Here is a 23,203-nt window from a genome sequence, read left to right as displayed (position 1 = left end):
CAATTCTAGCGTGAATAATAAACATTTATCATGATATAAGGAAATATAAATAAAAACTTTATTATTGCCTCGAGGGCATATTTCCTTCAGTCTCCCACTTGCACTAGAGTCAATAATCTAGATTAGATAGTAATGATTCTAACACCCATGGAGTCTTGGTGTTGATCATGTTTTGCTCATGAGAGAGGCTTAGTTAACGGGTCTGCAACATTCAGATCCGTATGTATCTTGCAAATCTCTATGTCTCCCTCCTTGACTTGATTGCGGATGGAATTGAAGCGTCTCTTGATGTGCTTGGTTCTTTTGTGAAATCTAGATTCCTTTGCCAAGGCAATTGCACCAGTATTCTCATAAAAGATTTTCATTGGACCCGATGCACTAGGTATGACACCTAGATCGGATATGAACTCAATCCAGACTCCTTCATTTGCTGCTTCCTAAGCAGCTATGTACTCCGCTTCACACATAGATCCCGCCACGACGCTTTGCTTAGAACTGCACCAACTGACAGCTCCACCGTTCAATATAAATACGTATCCGGTTTGTGACTTAGAGTCATCCGGATCAGTGTCAAAGCTTGCATCGACGTAACCATTTATGATGAGCTCTTTGTGACCTCCTTAAATGAGAAACATATCCTTAGTCCTTTTCAGGTATTTCAGGATGTTCTTGACCGCCGTCCAGTGATCCACTCCTGGATTACTTTGGTACCTCCCTACTAAACTAATAGCAAGGCACAGATTAGGTCTGGTACACAGCATTGCATACATGATAGAACCTATGGCTGAAGCATAGGGAACACCTTTCATTTTCTCTCTATCTTCTGCAGTGGTCGGGCATTGAGTCTGACTCAATTTAACACCTTGTAACACAGGCAAGAAGCCTTTCTTTGCTTGATCCATTTTGAACTTCTTCAAAACTTTATCAAGGTATGTGCTTTGTGAAAGTCCAATTAAGCGTCTTGATCTATCTCTATAGATCTTGATGCCTAATATATAAGCAGCTTCACCGAGGTCTTTCATTGAAAAACTCTTATTCAAGTATCCTTTTATGCTATCCATAAATTCTATATCACTTCCAATCAACAATATGTCATCCACATATAATATTAGAAATGCTACATAGCTCCCACTCACTTTCTTGTAAATATAGGCTTCTCCAAAAGTATGTATAAAACTATATGCTTTGATCACACTATCAAAACGTTTATTCCAACTCCTAGATGCTTGCACCAGTCCATAAATGGATCGCTAGAGCTTGCACACTTTCTTAGCATCCTTTGGATCGATAAAACCTTTAGGTTGCATCATATACAACTCTTCTTTCAGAAATCCATTCAGGAATGCAGTCTTTACATCCATTTGCCAAATTTCATAATCATAAAATGCGGCGATTTCTAACATGATTCGGACGAACTTAAGCATTGCTACGGGTGAGAAAGTCTCATCGTAGTCAACTCCTTGAACTTGTCGAAAACCTTTCGCAACAAGTCGAGCTTTGTAGACAGTAACATTACCGTTAGCGTCTGTCTTCTTCTTGAAGATCCATTTATTCTCGATGGCTTGTCGACCATCGGGTAAGTCAACCAAAGTCCACACTTTGTTCTCATACATGGATCCCATCTTAGATTTCATGGCCTCAAGCCATTTTGCGAAATCTGGGCTCATCATCGCTTCCTCATAGTTCGTAGGTTCGTCATGGTCAAGTAACATGACCTCCAGAACAGGATTACTGTACCACTCTGGTGCAGATATTACTCTGGTTGACTGCTACCTCTTGAGCTTGCGTTGGATTTCCCTGAAGAGGAAAGGATGATGCAACAGAGTAGCGTAAGTATTTCCCTCAGTTTTTGAGAACCAAGGTATCAATCCAGTAGGAGGCCACGCTCAAGTCCCTCGTACCTGCACAAAACGATAGCTACTCGCAACCAACGCGATTAGGGGTTGTCAATCCCTTCACGGTCACTTACGAGAGTGAGATCTGATAGATATAATATTTTTGGTATTTTGGTATAAAGATGCAAAGTGAAAAGTAAAAAAGCAAAGCAAGATTAAAGTGATGGAGATTGATATGATGAGAATAGACCCGGGGGCCATAGGTTTCACTAGTGGCTTCTCTCAAGAGCATAAGTATTCTACGGTGGGTAAACAAATTACTGTTGAGCAATTGACAGAATTGAGCATAGTTATGAGAATATCTAGGCATGATCATGTATATAGGCATCACGTCCGTGACAAGTAGACCGAAACGATTCTGCATCTACTACTATTACTCCACTCATCGACCGCTATCCAGCATGCATCTAGAGTATTAAGTTAAAAATAGAGTAACGCTTTAAGCAAGATGACATGATGTAGAGAGATAAATTCATGCAATATGAAATAAACCCCATCTTGTTATCCTCGATGGAAACGATGCAATACGTGCCTTGCTGCCCCTTCTGTCACTGGGAAAGGATACCGCAAGATCAAACCCAAAGCTAAGCACTTCTCCCATGGCAAGAACTACCAATCTAGTTGGCCAAATCAAATGGATAATTAGAAGAGACTTGCAAAGATAACCAATCATACATAAAAGAATTCAGAGAAGATTCAAATATTATTCATAGATAGACTTGATCATAAACCCACAATTCATCGGTCTCAACAAACACACCGCAAAAAGAAGAAGATTACATCGAATAGATCTCCACGAGAGAGGGGGAGAACTTTGTATTGAGATCCAAAAAGAGAGAAGAAGCCATCTAGCTAATAACTATGGACCCGAAGGTCTGAGGTAAACTACTCACACTTCATCGGAGAGGCTATGGTGATGTAGAAGCCCTCCGTGATGACGGCCCTCTCCGGCGGAGCTCCGGAACAGGCCCCAAGATGGGATCTCGTGGATACAGAAAGTTGCGGCGGTGGAATTAGGTTTTTGGCTCCCTGCCTGTTCGTTTGGGGGTACGTAGGTATATATAGGAGGAAGAAGTACGTCGGTGGAGCTTCGGTGGGCCCACGAGGGTGGGGGCGCGCCTGGGGGTATAGGGTACGCCCCCCTACCACGTGCCCACCTCGAAGCTTCCTTGGCGTAGGGTCCAAGTCTCCTAGGTCATATTCGGGAAGAAAATCACGTTCTGGAAAGGTTTATTCCGTTTGAACTCCGTTTGATATTCCGTTTCTTCGAAACACTGAAATAGGCAAAAAACAACAATTCTGGGCTGGGCCTCTAGTTAATAGGTTAGTCCCAAAGATAATATAAAAGTGGAAAATAAAGCCCAATATAGTCTAAAATAGTAGATAATATAGCATGGAGCAATCAAAAATTATAGATACGTTGGAGACGTATCAGGCATCCCCAAGCTTAATTCCTGCTCGTCCTCGAGTAGGTAAATGATAAAAAGAGAATTTTTGATGCGGAGTGCTACTTGGCATAATTTCAATGCAAATCTTCTTAATTGTGATATGAATATTCAGATTCGAAAGATACAAGACAAAAGTTTATACTGACATAAAAATAATAATACTTCAAGCATACTAACAAAGCAATTATGTGTTCTCAAAATAACATGGCTAAAGAAAGTTATCCCTACAAAATCATATAGTCTGGCTATGCTCTATCTTCACCACACAAAGTATTTAAATCATGCACAACCCCGATGACAAGCCAAGCAATTGTTCCATACTCTAACTTTTTCAAAACTTTTTCAATCTTCACGTAATACATGAGCGTGAGCCATGGATATAGCACTATATGTGGAATAGAATGGTGGTTGTGGAGAAGACAAAAGAGGGGAAGATAGTCTCACATCAACTAGGCGTATCAACGGGCTATGGAGATGCCCATCAATAGATATCAATGTGAGTGAGTAGGGATTGCCATGCAACAGATGCACTAGAGCTATAAGTATATGAAAGCTCATCAAAAGAAACTAAGTGGGTGTGCATCCAACTTGCTTGCTCACGAAGACCTGGGGCATTTTGAGGAAGCCCGTCATTGGAATATACAAGACAAGTTCTATAATGTAAAATTCCCACTAGTATATGAAAGTGACATAACGAGAGACTCTCTATCATGAAGATCATGGTGCTACTTTGAAGCACAAGTGTGGTAAAAGGACAGTAACATTGTCCCTTCTCTCTTTTTCTCTCATTTTTTTATTTGGGCCTTTTCTCTTTTTTTATGGCCTCTTTTTTTCTTTTTTTTTTCTTTTTTTTTTCTTTTTCGTCTGGAGCCTCATCCCGACTTATGGGGGAATCATAGTCTCCATCATTCTTTCCTCACTTGGGACAATGCTATAAAAATGATGATCATCACACTTTTATTTTTCTTACAACTCAACAACTCGATACTTAGAACAAAATATGACTCTATATGAATGCCTCCGGCGGTGTACCGGGATATGCAATGAATCAAGAGTGACATGTATGAAAGAATTATGAACGGTGGCTTTGCCACAAATACGATGTCAACTACATGATCATGCTAGCAATATGACAATGATGGAGCGTGCCATAATAAACGGAACAGTGCAAAGTTGCATGGTAATATATCTCGGTATGGCTATGGAAATGCCATGATAGGTAGGTATGGTGGCTGTTTTGAGGAAGGTATATGGTAGGTGTATGATACCGGCGAAAAGTGCGCAGTATTAGAGAGGCTAGCAATGGTGAAGGATGGGAAAAAGTGCATATAATCCATGGACTCAACATTAGTCATAAAGAACTCATATATTATTGCAAAAATCTAGAAGTTATCAAAGCAAACTATTACGCGCATGCTCCTAGGGGGATAGATTGGTAGGAAAATACCATCGCTCGTCCCTGACCGCCACTCATAAGGAAGACAATCAATAAATAAATCATGCTCTGACTTCATCACATAACGGTTCACCATACGTGTTGGGGAACGTAGCAGAATTTTAAAAAAAATCTACGCATCACCAAGATCAATCTATGGAGTCATCTAGCAATGAGGGAGAGGGGAGTGCATCTACATACCCTTGTAGATCGCGAGCGGAAGCGTTCAAGAGAACGAGGTTGAGGGAGTCATACTCATCGTGATCCAAATCACCGATGACCTAGCGCCGAACGGACGGCACCTCCGCGTTCAACACACGTACGGTTGGGAAGACGTCTCCTCCTTCTTGATCCAGCAAGGGGGAGGAGAGGTTGATGGAGATCCAGCAGCACGACGGCGTGGTGGTGGAAGCAACGGTGATCTCGGCAGGGCTTTGCCAATCTCCAACGAGAGAGAGAGGTGTTACGTGGGGAGAGGGAGGCGCCAGAGACTTGGTGCGGCCGCCCTCCCCCCCCCCCCCCCACTATATATAGGGCCCCTAAGGGGGGTGCCGGCTGATGAAGCTATGTACCTAGGGTAGGGTCATGGACCTGTCCTAACTTCCCTACCCAAGGACATCTCTAGAAGAAATCACCTTTCAATCGACTTGGAGGTGTTCCACTCGACAGACTCGAAGACACTCGACCAAGAAGCAATCACTCGACCAAGATCCAACCAATTGACGGCCAGGAGACCTAAAGTCACCCCGCACGCTAACGGTCGGTCATTAAGTAGCTTTTATGGTCATCATAGCACTTTATTACTAGCGTTACCAGTAACGCCCTGCCTTAATGTACATTGAACCTTTTGTAACGTGGGCTGGCCGGGGTCCTGGCGCACTCTATATAAGCCGCCCCCCTCCTCCGAGACAAGGGTTCACACCTCTGTAATTCATACTCACGTAATCCAGTCGACTGCCTCCAGGCTCCGAGACGTAGGGCTATTACTTCCTCCGAGAGGGGCCTGAACTCGTAAACCTTGCGTGCTTACAACTTCTCCATAGCTAAGATCTTGCCTCTCCATACTTACCCCCCTACACTACTGTCAAACTTAGAACCACGACAGTTGGCGCCCACCATGGGGCAGGTGTTTTAGTGTTTGTTGGAGGAGTTGCGACCTTTTCTGACCCGAATCATCATGATTTTTGGCGGAGTTTCGGTGGAGGGCCGCGAGATCCATCTCGGCGCGCTCACGTTCATCATCGACGACTCTGCTTGGCTCCAGGAGGCTCCGCTCGACGTGGACGCACTCCCTGCTCACGGGGCAACGCACTTTAGCGCGTGCGTCCGCGGCGTTCTCCTGCGGCATCCGTCGACCCCCTACCGGTCGGCTCCTGTGTTGTCCTCCCTCCCCGTTTCCCGCCGGCGCAAGCGCTCCGGTCGGTCGAGACTTCAGCGGTGGGTGAGGCACGCGGTGGCACGTCAGTCGGCCACCCCTCAAGTGGCGGCAATCGAGCCCGACGAATCCCTCTACGGCCTGTTCGACCTGTCGACTGGCTCCACAGAGACCGCATCCGAGTGCGACAGCAGTGATCCGGCGGCGGAGGTTCTGATGGTCGATGGACCGCCCAGTCCTCCCGGTTTTCCCCGCAGCGACGGAGGCGCGGGTGGAGGTGACCCGTCGCGTCTCCATGAGGAGTATCTTCCTGAGCCTCTCACGTCGCTGCAGAGAGAAGAACTTCGCCGCCGGAACATGGATGCGCTGCACACTCCTATCGTTGGAGAAACCCCCGAGGCTCGCGCCTTGGAAGACGCGCGCCTGGCAAACTTGGCCGAGCGCACTCGACTGGAGAACCTCCAGCGAGCACTCGACGAGCGTGCGCGACAACGGGTTCCCGAATCCAGTCGACGTCAGCTCTTCCCGCCCCCGCAGGTATATCAAACTCCGATTCAGAATTTAGCAGTTGCGGCCCATATAGCGGAGTCGATTCAGCCTTCCCATTCGAAGGCTGGCAGAGGCTTGCTGCAGATCAGAGCGTTACTCCGGGCAGCAGGAGATCAGAATTCCGCTGTTCCTCAGTCGCAGAACAGGATTCACAGCAGCTCCGCTGCCGCGGACACAGTCCAGTCGGCTCACAGCCCGAGATCGCCCCCGAGGCGTGAAGGACATGGAGACCGACGTGAACAGTATGGGAACCAGGAGCAGTATGATCACCGAGTCGATCGTGACGGTCGACATTGAGTGCCCACGCCTCCCCCGAGGAGCGGGTCGTATGTGCCTCGCCAGCAGGATGACAGGCGCCCTCATAGTGGTGGGCGAAGGATTCCAGTCGACCCCAGAGGGCCAGGCTTTGACGCGAGATCCATTCTCGTCCAAGGTTTGGTCGACAGGAACAGGGCTCACCGAGAAGGTCACGACAGAGATGCGCCTACCAGCAGCAGAGTACATGTTTCAGGACTAGAGTGCTTTAGTTGAACCATCAGGGCCGCTGTGATTCCTCCCAACTTCAGGTTGGCGATTGGAGTCAGTAAGTTCACTGGTGAGTCCAAGCCCGATACTTGTCTTGAGGACTACCGAGTGGCCGTCCAGATTGGCGGCGGTAATGATGAAGTGGCCATGAAGCACCTGCCTCTCATGTTGGAGGGCTCGGCCAGAGCGTGGCTGAACCAGTTAGGACCTAGCAGCATTTACACTTGGGAAGATCTCTCCCGAGTGTTCATCACCACGTTTGAAGGCACATGCAAGCGACCGGCAGGGCTGACGGAACTGCGGTCTTGCATGCAGAAGCCGAATGAAACTTTGAGGGATTACATCCAGAGGTGGATCACGTTACATCACTCGGTGGAGAATGTGCCTAACCACCAAGCAGTTTGTGCCTTCAAGGAAGGCGTCAAGTACAGAGAACTGAATTTGAAATTCGGTCGAACCGGGGATATGTCCCTGAATCGGATGATGGAGATTGCCACCAAGTACGCTAATGGTGAAGATGAGGATCGACTCAGGAGTGGCAAGCTCAAGTCAGTCGCCCAAGAAACCAGAGGCAATTCCAATCGGAAACAGAAGCGGAAAGCCGAGCCAGTAGCTCCCGGGGAAGCCTTGGCTTTAACCCAAGGAAAGTTTAAAGGGAAACCTAAAGGGCCTTGGAACCCCAAAAAGGTTAAAGACCAAGATGGAAATGATGTGTTGGACTTGCCATGTCTCGTCCACGCAAAGAAAGATGAAGAGGGTAATTTCATTTACCCGAAACATACCACTCGACAGTGTCGAATCTTGATCCAGCAGTTCCAGGGCAAGCAGCCCAAAGGTAAGGAAAAGGAGTCGGACAAGGTCGAGGACAAAGAGGACAGTGACGACGGCTACCCTCAAGTCAATTCCACCTTGATGATTTTTGTTGATGTTGAGAGCAAAAGTCGACTGAAAGTCATCAACCGAGAGGTGAATATGGTTGCTCCGGCGACACCAAGTTATTTGAAATGGTCCCAGACTGCCATCACGTTCGACCAGTCCGATCACCCAACGCATATTGCCACCCCTGGGAGGCAAGCTCTGGTGGTCGACCCAGTGGTTGAAGGCACTCGACTGACCAAAGTCTTGATGGATGGTGGCAGTGGTTTGAACATATTGTATGCTGAGACGTTGAAAGGGATGGGCATTCCGATGTCCAGACTCAGTGCCAGCAACATGAGTTTCCATGGAGTCATTCCTGGGAAGAAGGCTGAATCACTCGACCAGATTGATCTTGATGTGGTTTTCGGTGATTCCAAGAATTACCGCAAAGAGAAGTTGGCATTTGAAGTTGTAGACTTCCAGAGTGCCTACCACGCTATTTTGGGCAGGCCGGCTTATGCACGCTTCATGGCCCGACCGTGTTATGTGTATCTCAAATTAAAGATGCCTGGCCCCAAAGGTGTGATCACTATTACGGGCAATCGGAAGAAAGCGGAAGAATGTTTTCAAAAAGGTTCGAAGATCGCCAATGCTCAGATGGCAGTGGTGGAGTTGTAGGAATACCAGAAGACTGCAGACCTGAGTGATTTGTTGCGAGCCAAGAAGCCCGCTACAGAGTCAGCTTTTCAGTCGACTGGCGATACGAAGACAACTCACATCCACCCGACCGACCCCAGCGCTGCTCCAACTCATATCTCGACAACACTCGACTCCAAATAGGAAGAAGCGCTCATCCAGTTCCTCCGTGAGAACTGGGACATTTTTGCATGGAAGCCCTCTGACATGCCGGGTGTTCCCAGGGAGCTGGCTGAGCACCGCCTAAGAGTCGACTCAAAAATAAAACCTGTCAAGGAACATCTCCGACGGTCTGCCGTCCAGAAGAGAAAGGCCATTGGTGAAGAGGTAGCTCGGCTCTTAGCGGCAGAGTTCATCCGAGAAATCTACCATTCCGAGTGGCTCGCCAATGTTGTCATGGTCCCCAAGAAGGACAAGTCACTTCGCATGTGCATTGACTTTAAACATATCAATCGGGCCTGCCTGAAAGATCATTTTCCTCTCCCCCGCATCGACCAGATAGTCGACTCGACTGCGGGTTGTGAGCGACTGTCTTTTTTAGACGCCTATTCCGGGTACCATCAGATCCATCTGTATGGACCTGACAAGATCAAAACAGCTTTCATCACTCCATTCGGGTGCTTCTGTTATGTTACCATGCCATTCGGCCTCAAGAATGCCGGAGCCACATTCATGAGGATGATTCAGAAGTGTTTGCTCACCCAAATCAGTCGGAATGTGGAGGCGTACATGGATGATATCGTGGTCAAGTCACGGAAGGGTTCCGACCTGCTGACTGACCTTGCTGAAACCTTTGCCAACCTCAGAAGGTTTGATATCAAGCTTAATCCATCAAAATGCACATTCGGGGTTCCTGGCGGAAAGTTACTTGGTTTTCTCATTTCCGAATGGGGAATCGACGCCAATCCAGAAAAAGTCGGTACTATACTCCGAATGAAAAGTCCTGTGCGAGTGCACGATGTTCAGAAGCTTACTGGTTGCTTGACCGCCCTAAGTCGATTCATATCTCGTCTCGGTGAAAAGGCATTTCCTCTTTACCGATTGATGAAGAAGTCTGACAAGTTCGAGTGGACTCCTGAAGCTGACGCAGCGTTCGCAGGGCTCAAAGCTCTGCTCTCCACCCAGCCGGTGCTTACTGCCCCAATCAACAAGGAGCCTTTGCTGCTTTACATTGCAGCCACAGGACAAGTCGTCAGTATGGTACTTACGGTCGAGCGGGAAGAACAAGGGAAAACCTTCAAAGTTCAGCGCCCAGTGTATTATATTTCTGAAGTCTTGACCCCATCGAAGCAAAGATATCCTCATTATCAGAAGCTCGTATATGGGATTTATATGACCACCAAGAAAGTTGCCCACTACTTCTCTGATCATTCCATTACAGTCGTCAGCGACGCTCCGTTGTCAGAGATCTTGCATAACAGGGACGCAACTGGTCGAGTGGCAAAATGGGCGATTGAACTCCTTCCTCTAGATATCAAGTTTGAGGCAAAGAAAGCTATCAAGTCCCAGGCAATCGCGGATTTCATCGCCGAGTGGATTGAACAGCAACTGCCGACTCAGGTTCACTCGGAGCATTGGACCATGTTCTTTGACGGTTCCAAGATGCTAAATGGTTCCGGCGCCGGAGTGGTGTTGGTCTCCCCCAGAGGAGATAAACTCAGATATGTTCTTCAAATCCACATTGATTCCTCTAACAACGAGGCAGAATACGAAGCACTTTTATATGGGTTGCGCATGGCCATTTCACTCGGCGTCCGTCGCCTCATGGTCTATGGCGACTTAGATTTGGTGGTCAATCAAGTGATGAAGGAATGGGACGTCAGAAGTCCAGCCATGGCTGGTTATTGCAATGCAGTGAGAAAGCTGGAGAAGAAATTCGAGGGGTTAGAGCTTCATCACATACCCCGACTGAAAAATCAAGCAGCTGATGATCTGGCAAAAATAGGTTCCAAAAGAGAAGCCATTCCCAACAATGTGTTTTTGGAACACATCCACACACCATCAGTCCAGGAGGATCCCTTCACTGAAGAGGCCCCGCAGCCAAAAAGCGCCACAGATCCGACTGAAGTTGAAGTTCCAGCTGTGGTCGACCTGATCATGGAAGTCTTGGTTATCACTTCCGTCTGGACAGAACCGTACATCGCGTACATCCTAAGGAAAGAACTCCCAGAAGACGAAGAAGAGGCTCGATAGATCGTCCGTCGGTCCAAGGCCTTTACAGTCATAAAGGGACAGTTATATAGAGAAAGCGCGACTGGGGTCGGCCAGAAGTGTATTACACCAGAAGAAGGTCAGATGATCCTTAACGATATCCACTCGGGGACCTGTGGTCATCATGCGTCCTCTCGGACCATTGTGGCTAAAGCATACCAAGCGGGATTCTACTGGCCAAGAGCCAATGAGATGGCCAAAGAGATAGTCGACAAATGTGAAGGATGTCAGTATTACTCCAATATGCCGCACAAGCCCGCGTCAGCCCTGAAAACCATTCCAGTCGTCTGGCCTTTCGCTGTTTGGGGGTTGGACATGGTTGGACCACTGAGAACAGGCAGGAGCGGCTTCACTCATGTGCTGGTGGTAGTCGACAAGTTCACCAAATGGATTGAAGCCAAGCCTATCAAGAATCTTAATGCTTGCACCGCTATCAGTTTCATCAGAGAGTTGATATTCAGATATGGAGTTCCACACAGCATCATCACTGACAACGGGTCAAACTTCGATTCCGACAAATTCAGGGCTTTTTGCGCCTCTCAGGGCACTCGGGTCAACTATGCTTCGGTCGCTCACCCCCAGTCGAATGGGCAAGCAGAAAGGGCAAACGGCCTAATTCTCAAAGGACTGAAACCCCGATTGATGCGCGATCTCAAGCACACAGCAGGTGCATGGGTCGACGAGCTTCCATCAGTCCTTTGGGGATTGAGGACAACCCCGAATCGATCGACCGGAAGAACCCCATTCTTTCTGGTCTACGGAGCCGAGGCAGTCTTACCGAGTGACCTGCTTCACAATGCTCCCAGAGTCGAGCTCTACTCAGAAGATGAAGCAGAACAAGCCCGGCAGGACGCAGTCGACCTCCTAGAAGAAGAAAGAGAAATGGCCTTGATTCGATCGACCATCTATCAGCAAGACTTGCGTCGATTCCATGCCAGAAACGTGAAGAGCCGAGCCTTCCAAGAAGGAGACTTAGTCCTTCGAGTGGATCAGTAGAAACCACACAAGCTCGCTCCTACTTGGGAAGGCCCCTTCATAGTCACCAAAGTCCTCCACAATGGAGCATACCACCTCTACAATGTCGATCGCCAGATTGATGAGCCACGAGCCTGGAATGCGGAGCTACTCCGCCCCTTTTATACTTGAATTCTCACTCGGATGAGATGTAATAAGAAAAACTCATGTAGTTTATTTATCAAAGACAAGAGCATTATAATTTTTCCCAGTGATTATTATTGTTTTTGTTTGTGTAAGAAATTCCCCAGTGAGTGGCTTAGCTGCGGATCCGCTTCGCCTAAGTTTGTAAAAACAGTTTCCTACCGAGTGGCGAGCCAGCCTCCCACTTGGGGGCTTAGCTGCGAATCCGTTTCACCTAAGTATTTGAAAAATCCTACCGAGTGGCGAGCCAGCCTCCCACTCGGGGGCTTAGCTGCGAATCCGTTTCGCCTAAGTATTTGAAAAATCCTACCGAGTGGAGAGCGATCCTCCCACTCGGGGGCTTAGCTGCAGTCCAGTACTCGCCTAAGTTCTCTCACTTAGAGACTTAGCTGCAGTCCGGCACTCACCTAAGTTTGAAAAAATCCTACCGAGTGGAGAGCGATCCTCCCACTCGGGGGCTTAGCTGCAGTCCAGTACTCGCCTAAGTTATCTCACTTAGAGACTTAGCTGCAGTCCGACACTCGCCTAAGTTTGAAAAAATCCTACCGAGTGGAGAGCAATCCTCCCACTCGGGGGCTTAGCTGCAGTCCAGTACTCGCCTAAGTTCTCTCACTTAGAGACTTAGCTGCAGTCTGGCACTCGCCTAAGTTTGAAAAAATCCTACCGAGTGGAGAGCAATCCTCCCACTCGGGGGCTTAGCTGCAGTCCAGTACTCGCCTAAGTTCTCTCACTTAGAAACTTAGCTGCAGTCCGGCACTCGCCTAAGTTTGAAAAAATCCTACCGAGTGGAGAGCAATCCTCCCACTCGGGGGCTTATCTGCAGTCCGGCACTCGCCTAAGTTCTCTCACTGGAGACTTAGCTGCAGTCCGGCACTCGCCTAAGTTTGAAAAAATCCTATCGAGTGGAGAGCAATCCTCCCACTCGGGGGCTTAGCTGCAGTCCGGCACTCGCCTAAGTTTCTCACTGGAGGCTTAGCTGTAGTCCGGCACTCGCCTAAGTTTGAAAAAATCCTACCGAGTGGAGAGCAATCCTCCCACTCGGGGGCTTAGCTGCAGTCCAGTACTCGCCTAAGTTCTCTCACTGGAGACTTAGCTACAGTCCGGCACTTGCCTAAGTTTGAAAAAATCCTATCTAGTGGAGAGCAATCCTCCCACTCGGGGGCTTAGCTGCAGTCCAATACTCGCCTAAGTTCTCTCACTCAGAGACTTAGCTGCAGTCCGGCACTCGCCTAAGTTTGAAAAAAAAATCTACCAAGTGGAGAGCAATCCTCCCACTCGGGGGCTTAGCTGCAGTCCAGTACTCGCCTAAGTTCTCTCACTTAGAGACTTAGCTACAGTCCAGCACTCGCCTAAGTTTGAAAAAATCCTACCGAGTGGAGAGCAATCCTCCCACTCGGGGGCTTAGCTACACTCCAGAACTCGCCTAAGTACGAAACACATCACAATCCTCAAGGACGACGAGGGTCAGGTCGACTGCCACCTTCTCCTGGAGAGCTTCGCCACAAATACAATGTGCGCTCCGTCCACTCTGCAGTAACGGGGTGTGGGTCGACCGCCGCCTTCCCCTGGGGAGCTTCGCCACAAATACAAGACATGGGTCAACTGCTTCCCTCTCCTTCGGAGCTGCGCTGCGAATACAAAAGTTGTCTTGAATGAAGAATGGGTTCACTCGGTAGGAGATTCATAAAGATATTCAACAGTAAACCAAGTTCAGGTAAATTCTAAAGGTTCCAGATCACAGATCGAAGTACTCGGGCATGCAGCCCGAAAAAGTTTAATGGTTAAAAAAACCACTCGGCATTCCGAGGCAAATTTAAGGTGGGACATAAGAGTTTGTTCACTCCGCGGGAGGAGGGCTGGCAGGCTCGACGAACTCATCCAGGTCGACGCCGTCGGCTATCTGAGTGGCTGCAGCGATGAAAGTCTCCATAAAGGTTCGGAAGTCATGCTTCTGGGTGTTGGCGACCTTGATTGCTGCCAGTTTCTCTTGTCGCACCTCCTTGCAGTGGACACGAACCAAAGACAGAGCCACGTCAGCACCACACCGAGCAGCAGACTTCTTCCACTCCTGCACTCGGTCGGGGATTTCATTTAGTCGAGTCATCAGGGACTCAATATCATTTTGGAGCACAGCCTCTGGCCAAAGTGCCGGGTCAATCCGCGACATGGCGACCTTCAGTCGAGCCAAGTAGTCCACGGCACTGTTGATGCGAGATTCCAGACGGAGCAGATTCATGGCATTTTCATCTTTCACGGGAGAGATGATTGGATCCAAACCTGGTTCAATCCGCCCAGTCTCCTCTTCAAAGTTCTGGCAAAACTCTGCATTCACGATCCAAGGATAAGTCAATTTTCATACACTGAGTCGACACAAAAAAAATCAGTCCGAACAGAATGTGCACCTTCAAGCTTGATGAACAACTTCTTGGCAAGACTTCTCAGATAGCTCTCCAGATCATCCCTCCTGCGAGCAATGCCTTCCATTTTCTCGCCCTAGACGAGATTCGCCTTCTTCCAGCGCAAGCACTCCTTGTTGGAGTCATTCAGAGCGGTCTTCAGCCTGGTATTCTCTTCTTCCAACTGGCCGACCGAAGCCAGCTTCTGTTCGGCCAGAGCGGTCTTGTCGTTAGCCTCCTTACGAGCAGCGGCCAAATCCTGATCCTTCTTCGCCAGAGCTTCTCTTAGTTTTTCTGCAAATAAATGACGATTGATTCAGAAATAGCAGAAGGGTACTCGAGCCTAAAACTGACCAGTCGACAAACTCGTCTTACCAGCGGCGCCGTCTCTGACCTTTTGCAGCTTTGTCCTGGCCAGCTCCAAGTCAAGGTTCAGTTGAATCTGCTGCCTCTCCAAGTCAGCAAAGCGGGCTCCAAGATCACAAGATTTCTGAAATCAAAGGGGAGAAATTATTTTACAGCGGAAAACAACAAAGGCAATAAATGCTAAGACTATAGTCGACTGCCAGCAGTCCACCGTAGTCTCGGGGACTACACCTAGTGGGTGCACTTTGCGTGGCCCCACCGGTTCTGATCCCACTCGACCGGCCCACCCAAGTCGAGTCCAAAAAAAAGGCAGAAAGAGAGAAAGTAGAACTCAGACTACAGTCGACTGCCAGCAGTCCATCGTAGTCTCAGGGACTACACCCAGTGGGTGCACTTTGCGTGCCCCCACCGGTTCTGATCCCACTCGACCAGACCGAGTGGAAGAGACAAACTATTTATACATTCGACAAAATACAAAGACTACAATCGACTGCCAGCAGTCCACCGTAGTCTCGGGGACTACACCCAGTGGGTGCACTCAGCGTGCCCCCACTAGTCCAAAAAATTCAATCGACACACCCAGTGGGTGTACAGATGAAAAGATTTTCAAAAAAAATCTTCAGATAGCATATCCTAACAGAACAAGCGGCGACCAACTAACCTGAACGTTGCTCTGGAGAGCCGAGCTGGCATCATAGGCGGCTTGGCTGGCGTCCCGCATCGTCTTCATCTTCTCCATCATAATGCCCGCCTGGCGTATGGCTTCCCTAGCAGCATTCACCTCGTCCTCCGGGACATGATGGGTCGCAAAAAGTGAAGGCGGGTCGACAGGGGCTCGAGCAGTCGACGAAGAAGGCAAGGCACTCGACAGTGGCTCGACGAAGGTAACAGAACCCCAATTGACGTCGTCAGTGTCCTGAATGACTGGCTCCGCCCTTGGCGTCGACTGTAGTGCCTCACTTACAGGAGCTCGCCTATTCTTCCTCGTCAAAGGCCTCTCGGACTCTTCATCATCATCAGGGAGGTCAATAATGTTGGGAGCTGTGCAAAGTTCAATTGCCAAAATCACGTCACCCAATGAGACACATTGCAGTTGAATCGACCGAATAAAGATAGTATGGCAGAAATCATACCCAGATTAGAAGTGACCGCGTCCTCCATCACCTCATCATCATCATCCCTGTAAGCTGAGGTCCCGGAAGTGGCAGCGCTGACAATTCCAAAGTTCCTCCAGTTAAAATAAGAAAAACAAACAACGGGAGCGTCGAGTGAATACAAAGAGAGACACTCACGCGGAGGCAACGGGGATATCAATCTTGATCTTCGGCAACGCCTTCCGAGTCCTCGGCTCTGCAACTTTGGGGTGCTTTGGCGCCTTCTCGGTCGGGGTTGGTGAAGAGATCCGAGGACGCTTCAAAGACTGACCAGCCTGAGTAGTTGCCTTGTCGCGAGCACTCGGCCGTTCTTGGTCGAGCTTGGATCGCCTCTCCCTACGAGGGGGCGACTCGACTTCTTCTCCATCACTTGAGTCGTCGCTTCCTCCATCCCTTCACCATCGGAAGTCCACTCGCCACTGTCGCCGCCACTCGCCTCGCCTTCCAGTGCTTGCTCTTTCTCCTCGTTGGGCATTGAATACATTTCAATAATGGCCTAAAAGGAAGCAGGGAGAACAAAGTCAGTCGACACAATATAGGCAGCTGCACGAGTAAATTCAGATTACAAGCAAAAACTCAGAATCAGACCTGCTCTGGTGCATGAGACTGGTCGAAAGGGGGAACTCTCCTGGCTCCCCTGGGATTGTCCTTGTTCCCGGTAATGCCCGACAGCCACTTCTCCTGTGTGTCGTCATCGACCTCCTCCAGGTGGATCCGAGTGGAGTCTTCAAGACCTGAATACATCCACATCGGATGGTCTCGAGCTTGAAGAGGCTGGATGCGCCGCTGAAGAAAGACCTCCAAGAGATCCATACCAGTGACCCCGTCATGAATAAGCTGGACCACTCGATCGACCAACAGCTTCACGTGCGCCTTCTCCTCCGAGAGCACCTTCAAAGGGGAGGGTTTCTCCATTCGGTCCATGGTAAAGGGAGGGAGGCCAGTCGATTGCCCTGGCGTCGACTGGTCTTTACAGTAAAACCAGGTCGACTGCCATCCGCGAACTGAGTCAGGAAGAATCATGGCCGGAAAGGAGCTTTTCCCTCTCGTCTGGATGCCAAGACCCCCACACATCTGGATCACTTGGGTCCTCTCATCACTCGGATTAGCCTTTTTCACTGTCTGGGAGCGACAAGTGAAAATATGCTTGAAAAGACCCCAGTGAGGCCGGCAACCCAGGAAATTCTCACACAAAGAAATGAAAGCGGAGAGATAAACGATCGAGTTGGGGTAAAATGGTGGAGTTGTGCCCCAAAGAAGTTCAGAAACCCTCAAAAGAAAGGGTGAGGAGGCAAGGAAAACCCACGGTCGACGTGGGTGGCAAGAAGAACACGCTCACCCTCCCGAGGTTGCGGCTCAGATTCCTTCCCCGGAAGCCGCGCCGAGTCATAGGGGATCAGCCCCCCTTCGGCCAGGTCGTCGAGGTCTTCTTGGGTGATCCTCGAGTGGATCCAGTCGCCCTGGATCCAGCCCTTCGGCAGGCCGGTCTGAGAGGAAGATCCGCCCCGGCTGGTCGCCTTCCCCTTCGATCTTGCCATCGCCTTCTTTGCCCGCTCCAGAGCCTCCGTCTTCTCCTTCCCCATTATCGCCGGCAAGACGCGTACGGAGCGGTGATGCTGGGGCGAGAGCGAGCGCAGCGGAGGGGCGTGAAGAGGAGAAGAGGAAATGGGAACGCACTGTTCGGGAGACTCCGGTCCAACGCCTTATATGAGGCCGCTTCCGAGTGGCTGACGGGTAGGCCCAGGTGGCTCTGTCAAATCCCGTAACGATCGCGCGCGCGGTACGTGGCGAAGAAGGCGGCGCGGGGATCGAGGCGTCTCCGCTCTATCCCATCCGATTACTGCGGCCTCCCCCGTCCCACGCGCTTCCCAAAATTCGGATCCCACGAAATCTGCGGGCAGCAAACAAACTTGTCAGACTAAAAGATCTCCTCCGCACCGTCACTCGGAGCCTTACAAGTAAAGAAACTCACTCGACGAAGAATTAAGAATGGATCAAGGCGACTGAAAAGGAAGTTGCTGTCATCACTCAGGTCCGTTGATCCGGAACAAGATATGCTCACGGCATGAAAAACGAGTCGGAGAGGTCCTCAACTCCTTCCCCACTCAAACCTCGATCCATTCGGGGGCTAATGATGAAGCTATGTACCTAGGGTAGGGTCATGGACCTGTCCTAACTGCCCTACCCAAGGACATCTCTAGAAGAAATCACCTTTCAATCGACTTGGAGGTGTTCCACTCGACGGACTCGAAGACACTCGACCAAGAAGCAATCACTCGACCAAGATCCAACCACTCGACAGCCAGGAGACCTAAAGTCACCCTGCACGCTAACGGTCGGTCATTAAGTAGCTTTTATGGTCATCATAGCACTTTATTACTAGCGTTACCAGTAACGCACTGCCTTAATGTACATTGAACCCTTTGTAACGTGGGCTGGCCGGGGTCCTGGCGCACTCTATATAAGCCGCCCCCTCCTCCGAGACAAGGGTTCGCACCTGTGTAATTCATACTCACGTAATCCAGTCGACTGCCTCCGGGCTCTGAGACGTAGGGCTATTACTTCCTCCGAGAGGGGCCTGAACTCGTAAACCTTGCGTGCTTACAACTTCTCCATAGCTAAGATCTTGCCTCTCCATACTTACCCCCCTACACTACTGTCAGACTTAGAACCACGACACCGGCCCTAGGAGATGGGATCTCCAAGGGGGGCGGCGGCCAAGGGGGGAACTTGCCCCCCCCCAAGCCAAGTGGGGCGTCCCCACCCCTAGGGTTTCCAACCCTAGGCGCAGGGGGAGGCCCATGGGGGCGCACCAGCCCACCAGGGGCTGGTTCCCCTCCCACTTCTGCCCATGGGGCCCTCCGGGATAGGTCGCCCCACCTGGTGGACCCCCGGGACCCTTCCGGTGGTCCCGGTACAATACCGATTACCCCCGAAACTTTCCCGATGGTCGAAACTGGACTTCCTATATATAAATCTTCACCTCCGGACCATTCCGAAACTCCTCGTGATGTCCGGGATCTCATCCGGGACTCCGAACAAATTTCGGGTTACCGCATACTAATATCTCTACAACCCTAGCGTCACCGAACCTTAAGTGTGTAGACCCTACGGGTTCGGGAGACACGTAAACATGACCGAGACGACTCTCCGGTCAATAACCAACAGCGGGATCTGGATACCCATGTTGGCTCCCACATGTTCCATGATGATCTCATCGGATGAACCACGATGTCGAGGATTCAATCAATCCCGTATACAATTCCCTTTGTCAATTGGTACGTTACTTGCCCGAGATTCGATCGTCGGTACCCCAATACCTCGTTCAATCTCGTTACCGGCAACTCACTTTACTCATACCGTAATGCATGATCCCGTGACCAAACACTTGGTCACATTGAGCTCATTATGATGATGCATTACCGAGTGGGCCCAGAGATACCTCTCCGTCATACAGAGTGACAAATTCTAGTCTCGATCCGTGTCAACCCAACAGATACTTTCGGGGATACCTGTAGTATACCTTTACAGTCACCCAGTTATGTTGTGACGTTTGGTACACCCAAAGCATTCCTACGGCATCCGGAAGTTACACGATCTCATGGTCTAAGGAAATGATACTTGACACTGGAAAAGCTCTAGCAAACGAACTACACGATCTTGTGCTATGCTTAGGATTGGGTCTTGTCCATCACATCATTCTCCTAATGATGTGATCCCGTTATCAATGACATCCAATGTCCATAGTTAGGAAACCGTGACTATCTATTGATCAACGAGCTAGTTAACTAGAGGCTTACTAGGGACATGTTATGGTCTATGTATTCACACATGTATTATGATTTCCGGATAACACAATTATAGCATGAACTACAACAAAAAATGCCCTGTAGTGACGCCCAATGTAGGTGCTAAAGGCGCATTAAATCATCTCTAACAGATTTTAGAGCCGCTCACTAAAGCGTCCCATGAGCGTCTCCTCACGCACCGTCTCAAAGACAGTTGAGGCGCATAGGAAGCGCGTCTAGATGGAAATGAGGCGTTTTGAGAGCATCCTTACAAAGCGTGTCTACATGGATATGAGACGTTTAGAGAACATCCTTATGCCCCTAGGGACGCACTGAAAAATTCATACTAGATGCAACTGCATATATGATATATCCTATTTACATTGTATAAAAAATTATTGTTCAATTGCGCTTAATGAAATTACTTGCTAATACCAAATAATTTGACACTCATTTACATATCAGAATATATTAAAAAGATGTATGTCATCACACAAAATAATAATGTTGTTTTATACCATTACTGAGAGAAGGAGCCAGTAGTAGCTTATAAACTCAATTGTACACATCGTCTATAAAAGAATTACATGTCTCACAAACTAGTTGAAACATCTATGACTTGTAGTATCTACATGCTGATAATGGAACAATAGCTCCTTGTTTTCTCTGCCTCTCTAGTTTATCCTAGTGGTTGCTGCCTTCAAAATCCGTACATAGAAGTTTTTTCTGCAAAGAAAGGCAAATGAGATATAAATAAATTCATTGGAATTTCTACTAGTAAGTTTTACTTTGCTGAACAGACAACCATAAGAATAGAGAAGAGCGATATTTACGTACCTCATCGAGGTAAACATGCACTGCAGAAGTTCAATCTAGTCTGGTAGATGTCATGTAACCATATGAAGTGTAGAGACATGCTGTAAAAAGAGAGATAAATCTTGATGTCATTGATGGATTCGCAAAGGTGAGAATGCATGAAGTATATTTGTAAGAAAAAATAACAACAATTTACTAAGAAGTATATGTACAGAAATAACAGCAATTTAACATACAGGGACTGAGTTCTCATGGTTTTTGACACTAATAATATCTAAGCCTTAATGCTAGCTCTACATAAGACGACAGTTTACCATAAAGAGACTGAATTCTCATGGTAGTTCACATTAATAATCTTCAGTCTAATACAACATCTACATAAGTGAGCATCACACAATTTAGCTGCTCCAGACATAGTGCAAAGCATCTGACCCAGATGTTTCACATAAGCACATATGATTAAATCTTACCAAACATGATAATATATCCATCCAGGGAGCGCTCTTTATCAGATAACATGAGAAAAGTTTTGCAGATGAGAAACTATGGCCTATTTTGGCAGCGTAGTTTTAAGAATACCATAGTATTTCAAACTTCAGTATTGCAATGCTTGGGTAATGAATACTACAGTTTTTAAAAAACCGCAATTCTCTCAGTTTTAGGAAAACTACTGATATGTTTGGCTGGTGTTGTTTTACTGTAGTTTTGACTGATAGTTACACAACTTAATCTAACTTATATTACAACTACAGAGCTACACGACCGGATCAATCAGTGTGTGCTAACGACCGCCCAGCTGCATGCAGCGCTGTAAGGACTTTTGAACGCTGAGCGAGGAAGTTGCGGACGTGATCGGCCGTAGCTAACTAAATGAGTATCCTGGTTTAACTAGTCTGGTGCATGTGATGGAAAGGAATGAATCAATACTACGAAAGGATACTGCCATATGATTAGTTATATGCTTACAAACCAAGCTGCACGGTAGTGAACGAACGGATGCCACACGAGCGTCTTTTCCTCAGTTTGAGAAAAAAAGAGGTACGGACCTCTTTTTTTAATACTCCAAAAAAACCATAGTATCAACAATACGACCGTTTATGAAACTACAGTTTTTGGTATAGCCAAACACCTCAAAGTATTCAAAAGTACTGTTTTAAAGAAAAAAACTGTGGTATTCTAGTAATACTTTGAAAATACTTTGCATCCAAACGGGCCCTACATGTATGATAGTAGAAGGCATGCTTATTCCAGAAAATATAAGAACATGGGCGCAAAATTCTCATTTTCATTTATGGTGGGAATGAGGTGCTTTGGTAGTTGATACACGAGCTTTGATTATTAACCACATGAAAAAGAAAGGTTCGTAAAGAACACTGACCATCTTGTATTATCAGGGTATTCTCAGAGGTTGTTTATCAAACACCCGCATACGTGAGTGTCCATAATTTGGGAGAAAACAACGAAGTAAGCTATGTGTAAGATCGACATTTAATTGAACCAGTGGTATAATTAGTAAAAAAAGAGTTCAAAAAAAGACAAAGTAGTGTTGTCCTATCTTAATATAGATAATCTGAAGTACGTGCAGTGTTAGATTCTCCTCCACAATTAATTACGCGTGAAGGGAGAGGCTCCAATTTTTTACTTTGAATGAATTGATAGAACAGCTGAAAAGTAAATGTAGATCGACTCACCTACAGATGAACTGGCCAAGCTATTGCTAAAGATCCAGTGACCAGGCCTTGTGCGCTCGATCGCAGGATCCCTCGTGGCCTCCAAATCACCGTGTTCCTGATGCTGGGCCGTCGCCTGGAGGACGGGCGTACTGGGGCTGACCGCCGCCTGGAGGACGGGCGTACTGGGGCTGGGGCGCCGCCTGGAGGACAGCGTCCCCGGGGCTGCTGCTGGCGCCCGGCGAGCGCAGGGCGGTGGACCTACGATGGCGAGTCGGGGGATTGGAAGGAGAGTAGCTTGGCAGAGGAGGCGTCGCGGCATGGCGGCGCTAGGTTTAGAGGTGAGAGATCGATCTCTTTCTTCACGGTAGTTATCTTCTTAGCCCATATCGCAAGATGTACGGCTGATGGTGGGTTATTTTTAGTGGGCGACGGTGGTTGAACAAAATATACGGAACCATCCAGATTTTTTTAATCGGAAAATCAAGGGACGATGTGTTGCGTGTCCCAAAAAAATGTCCATATGCATCAAGCGGATTTTAGTAACGAGACGTACACAAAAACGTCGAATAGAAAACGTCTCTACATAGCTATTTTGTTATAGACAATTATCATGAACAAGGAAATATAATAATAATCATTTTATTATTGCTTCTAGGGTATATTTCCAACAGTCTCCTACTTGCATTAGAGTCAATAATCTAGTTACATTGTGATGAATCGAACACCCATAGAGTTCTGGTGTTGATTATGTTTTGCTCGAGGAAGAGGTTTAGTCAATGGATCTGCGACATTCAGGTCCGTATGCACTTTGCAAATATCTATGTCTCCATTTTGAACATTTTCACGAATGGAGTTGAAGC

The 23,203-nt window shown here is 48.1% G+C and overlaps 1 long non-coding RNA gene across 1 annotated transcript; it reads right to left on the bottom strand.

Annotated features, from left to right (window-relative positions):
* Positions 1-20,296: 20,296 nt before the first annotated feature.
* LOC125556132 lies at positions 20,297-22,749 on the bottom strand. The gene is made up of 3 exons (XR_007305016.1): positions 22,362-22,749; positions 20,692-20,771; positions 20,297-20,580 (listed from the first exon to the last, which is right to left on the bottom strand). It is a non-coding gene; the product is annotated as an uncharacterized LOC125556132 (long non-coding RNA).
* Between the last annotated feature and the right edge of the window lie 454 nt (positions 22,750-23,203).

This window comes from Triticum urartu, chromosome 5 (genome assembly GCF_003073215.2).
Source record: "Triticum urartu cultivar G1812 chromosome 5, Tu2.1, whole genome shotgun sequence".
Classification (NCBI taxonomy): domain Eukaryota; kingdom Viridiplantae; phylum Streptophyta; class Magnoliopsida; order Poales; family Poaceae; genus Triticum; species Triticum urartu.
Note: the sequence above shows the minus strand (reverse complement) of the source record. Positions and strands in the feature narration are given on the sequence as shown.